The following is a 12,972-nucleotide window of genomic DNA, read 5'->3' as shown; positions in this document are numbered from 1 at the left end:
ACATAAGGTTCAAAAGTAGGATCGATGATAAAACAGGAATATTAGGCAAGAGTGGGTAAGAAAAGAAGATATGCCATTGCAGAAGATACTGCCAAGAAGTTGAAACTGCCATCTGCTTTCAGTGCTCAAATATCAAATAGGGAAACTTTTGGCCAGTGGTCCCATGGCATGTAATCGTTCCTCCTGATCTCCCTCAGTGCTCCTTGTCCTTACTGCTTTACCTACCTCAAAAACCACATAGCTGCCCAGCTGTAGCTGTTGAATGCAACTGAGCTTGGGGGCGGAAAGGAGAAATGGTACCTCTGACTTGTACTGATGGACACAGGACCAGCTTGGATAGTTGCAAAGCAAGAACCAAGAAACCACTGCTTTGGTTCTCCTCATTTATTGCTGTTTCTTTCCCAGCAGTGCCACCATGAACTCAGTAACCAGGAAACTAAAACAACAACAAAAAAAAAGCGTGATTCATATTTTATGCCATTTCTTCTTGAAAGGTTTCAACCAGTCAAGCTGCCTATCACCAACTTTAAAAGTCAAAGCAGCACAGAGTCGGCTGACACAAGCTGATTTATTACCAGATAATGCCTCCAAACCTCCCAAACCAGCTCTGCAGCCATCAGAGCCACCTCTTCCCTGGACGGTGCCCAGGAATCACTTGCAAATTAAATGCAACCCGATTTATTGCTTCTGCAACCCTGGAAATTCAAGTTACAGAGGTGACGTTACATTTTGTTTTGCCAATGCTAATCTAATACCTTTTTAAAGGTGTATACGTTTCACCCTGTTGGCTTCCAACACTGAATTACCAGCTCTGCTAAGCTTCAGAATAAATGAGACGAGCGTGCCCTCTGGGCGAAATCCCTTGCTGTAATCTTTATTCAAAACACACCGCTCCGGAGCCTTGCGTGCATTGCCAAAAAAAAAAAAAAAAAAAAAAATCGCTTTGAGGTTTGCTCTTAAGATGGTAATTTGCATACCAACATTTTGCTGTAAAGCTTACCCAATGTCCCTGCTATTATTTTAATACTCAACTGTAGGCGGCCCCCTGAGCGGCGCACAGAAGTGCACGCTAAAAATATTCTTGCCTTCCCCACCGGCTCTACACATGACCACAGGTAATGCCGGCTCGGATGCAAAACCGGGAGCGACGGCATCCATCCATCTCTCGAGGAGGATGCACATGCTCCCAAGTACTCAGAAAACGTGCCAAGAAGCAGAAAAGCACCTCTGCATGGATGGAGGAAGGATGCACACAGCAGCTGGAGGAGAAAGACCGCAGAAAAAGCCAGTTTTGCAGCCAAGGAAAGGAGGAGAGGTTTATCCGAGCGCGAGACGTACTTGGGAAAACACATTAAGAGGTAATAAAGCAGGCGAGGAAGGCATCGCCCAGGACATGAATTTAAGATGATGCTGAACAGAGGAAGGGAAAGAAACCTCACGCACAGAATACGAGCGATCCCAGGCGAACGCGAGCACAGCCTGATTCATGCCCCAGAAGGGAGATCCTGGTCCCACTGGCAGCACCGTGTTGATGGAAGCACATGAAAAAACACGGATTGCAGTTTTTTCTGCTCCCTCCTCCCCCTCACCCAGCAAACCACGGTCTCAGAGGTTGTAATTATTTTTTGGCAAGGTGTAAACAGGTTCAGGAAATGAAACAAAAAAAACCCCAGAGTTATTTATGAGATGCAATGCAGGGAGCCGGCATTGGAGCCCGGCTACGAAATCAGTAAGCGCAAGGTCACCTTCGTTTGCTTCGGAAAGCAACTTTGCCGAGTGGTCTGCAGCCAGCCAGGCACAATAACCAGCCTTGGTCTGTCCAGGAAGGCAGGAAATGGAGCACGTTGAACCACCAGAAAGCATTGCCTAATTCAACTACAAGGGCTTTATCACAGGGCTGGTAGGCTTTGAGATGACATCCACGGAGATGACATCCATGGAGATGACGTCTATGCAGCCCTTAACTGACCACAACGACTTCCTGCCTCTCTGGGCAACGGGAGAGGAGCAAGAAGGACATCAGGATCACAAGTCTTCCTTCACCAAAGATCTTGTAGAAGGAAGCAGCCAAGGGGCTCCACCTGTGTGTAGAAGATTGCTGAAGACCACTAATCGCCTTATCCTGAAGGCCACCACCTGCTTCCAAGGAGGTAATCATCATCCCAACCCAAGAAGGGCCACAAATTTTGAAAAGCAATTTGCTTGCAAAGAGCAAAGCTTTAGAATCTCCCTCTCCTTACTGCCGGCAGAGAAAACCAGCAAAAGCTGAACCCTCCCTGCAAGGCGACGTGGCACCCCAACGGGGCTGAAGAAGGTAGCAGCATCTCAAGCCCACAAAGCAACCACCGAGGAAACTGAAAAAGCTCCTTCTGGTTTTACCAGGGGCCAAAGGAAGAGGGATGGTCAAAGCCAGGAGGTGCAGGGAGGCAGAACGTCAGGGTCAGGAGGACCTCCAGGCTGTTTTCTGCCCACTCTTTATATTCTGTGCTCGAAGCCTCACAAACAGGACTGATAGTCTCAGCCCCATTTCCAAGTATGGGATTATAATAAATTCTAATTAATTTAAAAAAGGATGACAAACACAATGCATTAGGAAAGGAACTGGATGAAGAGAGAAGAACAAGCCTGTAGACCTGAGAGCCCATATGACACCTCTATATACAAAAAGAAACAAAGGTAATGTTGCACATGAATAATGTGCAAAGAAAAACAAAAAAAAGCAAAAAAAAAAAAAAAAAAGCAGACCTTGGTTTCCACACACAAAGAATCTTTACAATTAAACTGCAGGTATTTCCATGAAGGAAAAAAAAAAACCCAACCAACCAAAAGAACAGAACTGAAATCTTTTCCATTACCCTATGTTTGGGGCAAAGGAGAAGAAACCCATCTGCTCGAAGCTCTAAAAATGATAATCAGGAAAATATCTGTAGCAAGACTGTCAATCTGCTTTTTCAAATCCAAAAGCGAGTCAGTCGCAGCATCCTGTTTTACTGTAAAATTGCAGTAAGACGCATCTCCAAGGGACCAGTTTTGGCACTTGGCTAGGAGAGCAATCCATTACACTTTTAGAAAAAACCACCCATACCTACGAAACCTCCCCACGGTGCATGATCAATACCTAAGAGGGCTTTGGAAAGCACGCAGTTGTTCTCTAAAATAGAGGCGTCAAAAAGCTTAGGACAGCATTTCTGGAGCTTCGACGCCCACATTTTGCCACCTACTTCCATCTTTGGGCACTTGGAGTTAATAGAAGCTGAAGGTCCTTAACACTGAGACATCGAACACGCGCTGGCCTCAACACAATTTTAAGCACCATCTTTTTAGGGGTTTTTTTTTTTTTTTGGCCTTATTTATCATTAGTAAATGTAGTCCTAGTAAAATAACTTGATTTTTCACCATTGCTACAAATCTGGATAGCTTGACAACCTGTACAAGATGGTATGTAAGATGATGGTGAGCATCAGCAGGCTGGGCACGCGTCCCTGATCACAGCTATGCTCATTCATCGTGGCCTGATCCTGCCCGCACCGACCCCGCTGCTCTGTCCATAGCGGCTTCAGCAGAGAAAAGACGGAAATTTTAATTTTTTTAAAACAAAAGCAAAAAAACCCAAACCCAAAAACAGAGAATAAACCAAACACACCCACATGCACTATTATTAAATATATATGAATTATAAATATATATGTATTGTGGAAATTAATTGTTATTTAATAACAAATATATGTTTCTAAGTTTAATTTCTCATACTTTTTCACTGAGCATCTGCTCCTGGTCACTACCTGCGGCAGAATGTTTGATGGGACTGACATTAGGGTACCAGCAACAGGTACTCAGGTAAGAAAGGGGCTGGGGATACATCAAGCAGACGACAGAAGACATCAAAACATTTGGGAAAGATAAATCGCATCTCAAGCTATTTAGCAGTATGTTTAAAGTTGTATAAATCAGGTAGTTTAGAAATTAGGAGGTTCTTATAAGTCTAGAAAGTTAATAGCGTCACAAGGGATCATAAATCAATTCTTCTGTGGAGGAAAGAAAAATAAAAGGGGAAAGCTGCATTAAGGTTTAGCTCTTGCTTCGCTTTACAAGAAGGAAAAGCTCAAGATCCGCAGCTCCCAACAGAAGGATGCAGCTACGTGGAAGATGGTAAAAAATTATCTAGATCGCTCTACGCCTTAATGCTCAGCACCTACTCTCACACAGCCACAGGATTTTTAATTTTTTTTATTTTTTTTTTAATTAGCTGGGAATAGAAAATGCAGTTCATTGGAGTTCACTTCAAGTCATTGCAGCAGTTATCATTACCAAAAAAAAAAAAAAAAAAAAGTTTGTTTTCTCATTAATAAAGTCTCCACGGCAAATAGAAGGGACAAAGAGGGACTTTCAATCACCGGCGGGATGTTGAACAACCAGCACTGTAAGCAAATAATCTGCGTTATCCCCCTTCAAAAAATTAACAAAAAAAAAAAAAAAAATCAAGCCAGCATGTTGGAAAAGGGATGCTTCGACAGAAGCAATGACAAAATTATGCAAACTCAAGGGATCGCCGTCTGTAGCTCCTGTTTCCAGGCGGATGAAATCGCAATAAATAGCAAACGAAGAAAATATGTCATGTATGCGTTATATTAGACAAGGTGTTACCCAGCGCGTCAGCACAGTTCCTGCAGCCTCGTCGACCTTCCCCATCGCAAAACAGATGCGCGGCAGCGTTTTTTTCCTCCCCTCTCCAAAATGAGAAGAACTTGGAGCATAACGAACATCTCCAGGCCGGGACATGGGACGCTGCAAAGCATTTGCTAATAATTTAGCTCAAACATAATTGCAATTATCTACAGTTAGTTGCAACCGCTGTTTTGCTCCTTCTGATAAAAAGCCCTTTTTTTTTTTTTTAGCTGCCGATGTGTTTTTCCAAACAAACCATTCACATTAAAAATTCCAATACTGGTTATCTAACCAAAGACTAAATTCAAAGGGGGAATTTTAATGAGAAGCGGAATTTTTTGCATGAAAAACTCTGCCTTTGCAGAGCACAGACTGGACTTTCCCACCATTGCACAACTCACAAATCTGATGAAATATTGAGAGAAAAAGAGGATTTTTCTCTCCCAAGACACCCCAAAATTGGAGCACGCAAGCTGGACAGTGAGCACCATTGCATGAGGACTGCGGTCACAGTCATGAGACATCGCACACTGGTAAATAAATAAGAGAATTTCAGGGGAAAAAAGAAAAATAAAGAAAAACCGTGTTCACGGCTGTATATGCCTCCACCACAGAGCTCCGGAGCAATCTGCTCATAGGAGACTTTTTTTACAAAGCTGCCATAAACAGCAAGTTTGGGGGTTCCCCTCATATCATATTCGAGCTTCTGGTTTCTCACGCAGCAAAGAAGTGGGTTAATCCAAAAATTTGGGTCACAACACCTCCAAATTTTCCCCCTACAGAAAAATGAAAGAGGCACCTCCCTCCTCCACGCAGAAGCATCACAAGAAGATTCATTGTACGCTGGGAAAAAAGCAACAAGTTTCAGCAAGGAGCATGATCCAAGTCCTTCACGGAGGAAGAAAATGTTTTATTTTACAGAAATAAGGACTGCGGCAATCTACAGCACAAGAGGGTTGGAATAAAATCCTACAGCACGGCTGTCTCCTGCACTCCTTTACTCCATACACCACATGATGGAGGAGTCCTATTGGGGGGGGGGGGTGGAAATACATGGTCAAGTTATTCAAGACTACAATCATAATAAATGTATGCACCAGGGGAAGGAGGACAATAAAGTCCCCGATAACCTCAAAAAAAAAAAAAAAAGTTTTTGCAACGTGTGGCTTTGCAACGGGGGTGATAGCGGAACAAGAACGCTACGCAATGAAAAGCATAAACCATTTCACAGTTATTTTCTGATTTTATTTAGGGAAGAGATTACAAAGATAGCAAAGAAATCGCAGCCTGACCCAACACGAGCATTTACTTAAAAAACCAAACGAACAAAAAAAAAAAAAAAAAAAAAAGCAAATTTACAAAAGTAAGTATAGGCATTGCAGCCAAGTTCGACTTCATTCAAGGAGAAGCTGGAAAACGTTTTGCAGATTTTAGTTGCAGCATCCCAGCAGATGAGTAGCCAACGCACCTCAACTGCCCTTGGGAAAGCTTTTCCCCACAGCTCTGCATCCCGACAAAAAAGCATTAAAAAACACCTGGATACACTATTTCTTCTCTTTTTTTTTTTTATACTTATCTTCAGAATATATTCAAAAAAGCAACTGATCCCCAATGCAATCTTTGCTTTCTAATGGCGCTGCAAGCAAAATGGACATGGGGAGGGAAAAAAAAAAAAAACAAACCACACATCCTGCCCCTTTTTCTTTTTTTTTTTTTTTTTTAGTTAAATGCTATTTTTTCCATCATCAGAAACACTGAAAAGCAGAGACGAGCCCAGGCACTGCAACAAAGAGATGGCACCTGCCTACTGAATTTCCTGACTAGTGACACTATGAAGAAAAAGAGTTTTAAATAGAAACCTCCCTGCAAGTGTTAAATCAGATTAATTTAACTCTTTTGCATTATTTTAATCTTACATAGCATCGTTTGCAAGGCAAGCAGGAAAAAAAAAAAAAAAAGAGTAAGATTCTTATCTTGACCATATTCCTTTGGAAACACAGTGCATTATTAAAAACCACAAATAACCTTTCTGACAGTAAAAGGACACACGCTTCCAGCTCCTTCGCAGTAAGGCGACGGCACGAATTTTATACGTAGCTCTCTGGGCACTCAACGTCAAACGATTGGGAACGAGCTTCCCTTCATCCCTGCAACGCTTAACGCCGCTGCTGGCAACGCCAACACAAGTTTGTGGCCAGATTTTATTTGCACGTGTCAAAAAGTACGCTCAAAATAAAATTAAAAAAAAAAAAAAAAAATGCAATTTGAAGGGTTGGCGATACTGCTGGAGGACAAGTTTTGCAATATTTCCCCAGCAAGCGCCGGCACGTAGGCACGCTTCATTTTACACGAGTTAAGCTCGTGCTTAGATATCTAGATGACATTTAGAATCACAGAATCTTTAAGGTTGGAAAAGACCTCTAGGATCATCAAGTCCAACCATCAAAACTGCCCAAACGGATCATGCCGTAGGCAAATGCATCCGCTCCTACGGTCTGGAAGACACCACCAACCACGTCCTGGGTGGAAGGTCTCAGTCCTCCATCCATCCGTCAGGTCTCACGGGGATCAGACCCGGACACACAAGTCCCTTCCGGCACGAGCAGCTGATGGCGATGACTCCAACCCTACATCAATCATGGGCAGAGGCTCCTCCAGCTCCCGCAAAACCCTCGGGTCACGGGTGTCACGGATTTACACGGTCCCCTGCAGCCCCAGGAACCCTCAGAAGGTCCATAAAAAGCCAAGCAGGAGCCACCTACCCGCCCCGCTGCCCAAACTAGCTGAAGTGTAGGAAGGAAGATAACAAAGACGAGAAAAATAAATTAGATTTTTTTTTTTTATATGTTCTTTCCATTTTCATCTAGCAGAATGTGTTTACGGCACAGGCAGGGAATCAAAAGTATTATTTTTATCTTGATATTATTTACCCTTTCACACTTGCTATTTAAATATGCCTGAATTCCCAGAAGAATCAGTAATTCAAAATACCATTTGATATATATTTATAAGCAAGGGGAAACACAGACTCATTCATTTTCAGCTTGCCTACTTCTTTTTTTTTTTTAAAATTAGATTTTAAGTGCTGTAATATTGATGTGTAAATTTATCAAGACACGTAAGTATTATTTCTCCTCCACCCTCAGCAGAGGATCTCCAGCCCCAGAACAGGCATCTTGCTGGGAAGGAGACCCAGTCACACCAGAGTTGCATGGTAAGGAGCAAATTACGACAGGTTTACAACAAAATAAATTTTAAAAAAATAGAAAACAAGCGCGTTGTGAGAAAAGGAATAAGGCTTCTTGCACAAGAGAGGATGGGAGAAAAAAAAAAAAAACAACCAAAAAACCTTAAAATCGCTGTTCTACCGGTCGCCGCAGCCAACCTCAACTAAATAACTTGCAATCATTGCACAGGAGGCAACCCTGGATGCCAGGAAAATCACGGCAGCGCAACTTTATACCGCAAAAATCCCTCCAAACCAAGCAATTGCCAATACCCCTCTAGGAGGGGGACATTGTATCCGAAAGCCCAGTCTCGTTTTAGACACGATGGGAGGAGGCGACGGAGATGGAGATGTAACTGCGGAGCCAGGATCGCAGCAGAACGCGTGGTTGCACTGCTCAGCCTCTCCGATGTCCATCAAAGCTCCATCAGCAGCGGTTGTGGCTGAGTTTTAATTACATATTTAATATACACGAGCAAATCAGCAAGGTGGGGGGCTTCGGAGAGAGCAACAGGGGTTATTTGGTGCTTGGCTGACAGCTGGAGAGAGGGAATCAGTACAGCATTAGCACCCCAGAAAAAGCCCTGGAGGTGAGATGAGATGGAAAGGGACATCATAGGTGGAGGAGATGACAGAGCAGGAAGGCATCGAGGGGTCAGACCGCACCTGGCCCGAGTCATCGGCGATGTAAAAGACCTGAACCATCTGCATCGATGCCTGGACCGAGGCGATACAGAGATGGGGCAGGATGGGGCACTGCGTATTCACAGCCCCCATCGCAAAGGGAAATACCAGCCTGGAAAAGGGGTAAAGGTCGGATAAAATGTGAACCGTATTGCTACTGCATGAAGGGGAAAAAAAAAAAAAAAAAAAACAAACCAAACCAACTCGTAGTTTAGTCCAACTTTCCCAGTCCACGCACCACACGGCTAGTAAAAACTTAGAATTTAGCAGGACGAAGCACAAAGAGCAAAACTTCAGGCCACTGCCCCGCACTCGCCTTACCCCTGGGGTTGCAAACAGCCGCTTGTTTACGCGGCGCTCCCAGACACGAGGATGCATCTCGAGCCGCAAACGTCACGGAATACTTCAAAAGCAACCAAGCAGAGGTTTTGCAGTGTGTAGTCGGAAGAATGAAAACTCCCTTTTTTAGGTTTCCAAACCCTCTGGGGATTTTTTGATACGTGCGCAAAGACAGCGAGAGGTTCGGCAGAAAGGCAAGATTTCCCCAGCAAAATCCACTCCGGCGCCAGATGCCGCAGGTTAATTGTGTCACGCGGTGAGCTTTTATGAAAAGCTTCGAACCACAAACGTTCTGAAGTACAAAAAGCAACCAAAAAAGTTTCTACAGCCAGCCAAGGACTGCCACAGAACGTGCTGCTTTTTATGTTTATAGTCTCCTTGCGCTTGCAGGTCCAGCTCACTACCTCATTTACGGCTAAAGCTTCCTGAATTAGCCTGGAAGGAAAAAAATAATAAATAAATACCATGAAAATAATCATAGAATCACAGAATGGTTTGGGTTGGAAGAGACCTCAAAGATCGTCTAGTTCCAAACCCCCCTGCCATGAGCAGGGACACCCTCCACTAGACCACGTTGCCCAAAGCCCCATCCAACCTGGCCTTGAACACTTCCAAGGAGGGGGCATTCACAGCTTCTCTGGGCAACCTGTTCCAGTGCCTCACCGCCCTCACAGGGAAGAATTTCTTTCTAACACCTAATCTAAATCGACCCTCCTTCAGCTTAAACCCATCACCCCTTGTCCTGTCACTACACTCCCTGATAAACAGTCCCTCACCATCTTTCCTGTAGGCCCCTTCAGGTACTGGAAGGTCGCAATTAGATCTCCCCAGAGCCTTCTCTTCTCCAGGCTGAACAACCCCAACTCTCTCAGCCTGTCCTCATAGCAGAGGTGCTCCAGCCCTCCGATCAGCTTCGTGGCCTCCTCCGGACTCGCTCCAACAGCTCCATGTCTCTCCTGTACCGGGGCCTCCAGAGCTGGACGCAGTACTGCAGGTGGGGTCTCACGAGAGCAGAGTAGAGGGGCAGGATCCCCTCCCTCGACCTGCTGGTCATGATTCTTTTGATGCAGCCCAGGACACGGTTGGCTTTCTGGGCTGCAAGCGCACACTGCCGGCTCCTGTTGAGCTTCTCATCAATCAATACCCCCAAGTCCTTCACCTCAGGGCTGCTCTCAATCCATTCCTCACCCAGCCTGTAGTTGTGCTTGGGATCGCACCGACCCACGTGCAGGACCTTGCACTTGGCCTTGCTGAACTTCATGCGGTTAAGTACCGTTATACCCTACGGGAGGTTAAATCCGGGTCAAAACCCCGTTGTTTAACTCCGACGCGGGGCACGGCGCAGTTCCCAACGATGCCGTCGCACCGGAGGTTGACAATCCACGTTTCGTTGTGTCAAGCAGGCACGGGACGGGCACGGGGACCTCCCACCCGCCCCCGGTCACGCGGGACACAAGTGTGGACCGTGGGAGAGCACAGCACCCTTGGCACGCGTGTGCCTCCTCGCTCACGCCCCTGGGCGAGGCCAGCGCTGTCCCCAAACTGCTCGCACGCGCACAACCACAGGCCCTATACCGTGCAAACCCCGCACAAGGGCAGCCGTCGTCCTTAGTTTGCACGTTCACACCCCTGTGCAAGGCCAGCGCCGCTCCCCAGCTGCAAACATAAACCTCTGTGCACAAGACATGTCCCTCACCAACACACACACCCCATGTAAGGCCAGCCCTGTCCCCAGGCTGCACACACAGTGCAAAAACAGCCCCGTGCCCACGTTGCACACACACCCCACGTGCAAGGCCAGCCCCATCCCCATGTTGCACACACACCCCACGTGCAAGGCCAGCCCCATCCCCATGTTGCACACACACCCCACGTGCAAGGCCAGCACCATCCCCATGTTGCACACACACCCCTGTGCAAGACCAGCCCTGTGCCCGTGTTGCACACGCACACCCCCCTGTGCAAGGCCAGCACCACTCTCATGTTGCACACACACCCCCGTGCCAGGCCGGCCCTGTCCGCATGTTGCACACACACACCCCCCTGTGCAAGGCCAGTACCATTCTCATGTTGCACGCACACGTACCGCCGTGCCAGGCCAGCCCTGTGCCCATGTTGCACACACACACACGCACACCCCCGCCCCGTGCCAGGCCGGCCCTGTGCCCATGTTGCGCACACACACACACACCCCCTCCCCATGCCAGGCCGGCCCTGTGCCCATGTTGCACACACCCCACTGTGCAAGACCAGCACCGTCCCCATGTTGCACACACACCCCACGTGCAAGGCCAGCACGGTGCCCATGTTGCACACACCCCTGTGCAAGACCAGCCCTATGCCCATGCTGCGCACACACACACCCCTGTGCAAGGCCAGCACCATTCTCATGTTGCACACACACATACCCTGTGCCAAGCTGGCCCTGTGCCCATGTTGCACACACACCCCATGTGCAAGACCAGCCCCGTCCCCATGTTGCACACACACCGTGTGCAAGGCCAGCACCGTGCCCATGTTGCACACACCCCGCTGTGCAAGGCCAGCACCGTGCCCATGTTGCACACACACCGTGTGCAAGGCCAGCACCATGCCCATGTTGCACACACACCCCTGTGCAAGACCAGCACCATTATCATGTTGCACACACACATACTCTGTGCCAGGCCGGCCCTGTGCCCACGTTGCACACACACCCCATGTGCAAGGCCAGCACCGTGCCCATGTTGCACACACACTGCTGTGCAAGACCAGCCCCATCCCCATGTCGCACACACACCCCATGTGCAAGGCCAGCACCATTCTCATGTTGCACACACACCCCCCCCCGTGCCAGGCCGGCCCTGTGCCCACGTTGCACACACACACACACACACACACACGCACGCACGCACACACACGCACCCCCCCCGTGCAGAGCCAGCCCTGTTCCCAGCTGTCCCCTGCTCGAGGCCAGCAGGTCCCTACGTCACCCCCCGCCCCCCCACGCCGGGTCACACCCGGGTCACGCCCTGGAGGGGGGGAGGGGGGGCGGGGAAGGTCCGACACGCGCCGCCGCTGCCGCGCGCGCCCCTCACCTGCCGCCGCGCGCCCGTCGCCGCGAGGCTGCGCCGTGCCGCCGGCACCCAAACATCACGTGACCGAGGCGGTCCCGCCCTGACCACGTGTTCGCCTCCCCCTCACCCCGCCCCCGCCCGCTGGAGTCCCGAGCCCGCAGGTGCCGCCGCCCCGGACTGCAACTCCCAGCGTGCACCGCGAGGCGACGCTCCGCCCCCTTTCCCCGGTGACCAATCCTCGGAGGGGACGACCCCAGCGTGACGGACACCCCCGCGGTCCCGCCCACCGTCCCTCAGCGCCGCTCGCCTCAGGGCGCTGCTGGCTGCGGGTCCCGCCGGAGCCGTTCCCCTTCCCCTTGTCCCTCAGTTCCGCTCTGCCCCACGGTCTGTCTCCCACCCTCCTCCTCCCTTCCCGCCCCTGTTGAAGACCCACCAGACGCGCTTAGGCTCGCCGGGTCCCACCTTCCCCCTGCAGCCGCGCTCCCCAGGGTGGCCTTCCCTTCCCTGAGGCTCGCCTGTCACCCCCTCAGCCTCCTGTCGCGCCATGGGCTCTCTGCTGCTCTTCCCCTTCCTGAGGAGTCCCCTGTCCAGTCTCCTCTGGTCCGTAAGGTAGCAGTGTACGACCCCTGCCCGCCTCCTAGCACCTTCCCTTCTCCCCTCTGTCCAGCCATACCCCACCAGCCCGTCATCTCCTCTCCTATGTATCACTGAAAACAGTGGTCTGAACATCTCGGCTACCTCCCCTCGGGCGTCCACAGGGACCTACAAGGCGAGGAGCCCCAGGGTGGGGCTGTGAGGGATGTGGTTAGCCTTTGATGGTGGTGGGACTGTAAGTGATGTGGTTAGCCTTTGATTTCATCAGCTGAGGAGCCCTTCAGACTCCAGCACTAGATGAGCCAATTCTCCTTTAATCATTAATAGATACTCTCCGTTAATCCTTAGAGCAGCATAAACTCTTTGGGAACAGGTTTGTGCCCTCCTTTGCAGACACACAGTGCTTAG

At 48.8% G+C, this 12,972-nt stretch overlaps 1 protein-coding gene across 8 annotated transcripts in view; it reads right to left on the bottom strand.

Moving 5' to 3' along the window:
* TSNARE1 (t-SNARE domain containing 1) overlaps window positions 1-12,085 on the bottom strand; it is a 500,132-nt gene extending 488,047 nt beyond the window's left edge. For 5 of the 8 annotated variants that reach the window (XM_075743200.1, XM_075743198.1, XM_075743204.1 and 2 more), the window contains exon 1: window positions 11,992-12,073. The gene's annotated coding sequence lies outside the window, so the exon portion shown is untranslated. Of the gene's footprint in view, window positions 1-300; window positions 437-11,991 lie in introns of all 8 variants that reach the window. The other 3 variants (XM_075743202.1, XM_075743206.1, XM_075743203.1) reach the window with 2 other exon arrangements.
* Between the last annotated feature and the right edge of the window lie 887 nt (window positions 12,086-12,972).

Source organism: Balearica regulorum, chromosome 2 (assembly GCF_011004875.1).
Source record: "Balearica regulorum gibbericeps isolate bBalReg1 chromosome 2, bBalReg1.pri, whole genome shotgun sequence".
Lineage (NCBI taxonomy): Eukaryota > Metazoa > Chordata > Aves > Gruiformes > Gruidae > Balearica > Balearica regulorum.
This window is presented reverse-complemented; position numbering and strand designations above follow the sequence as displayed.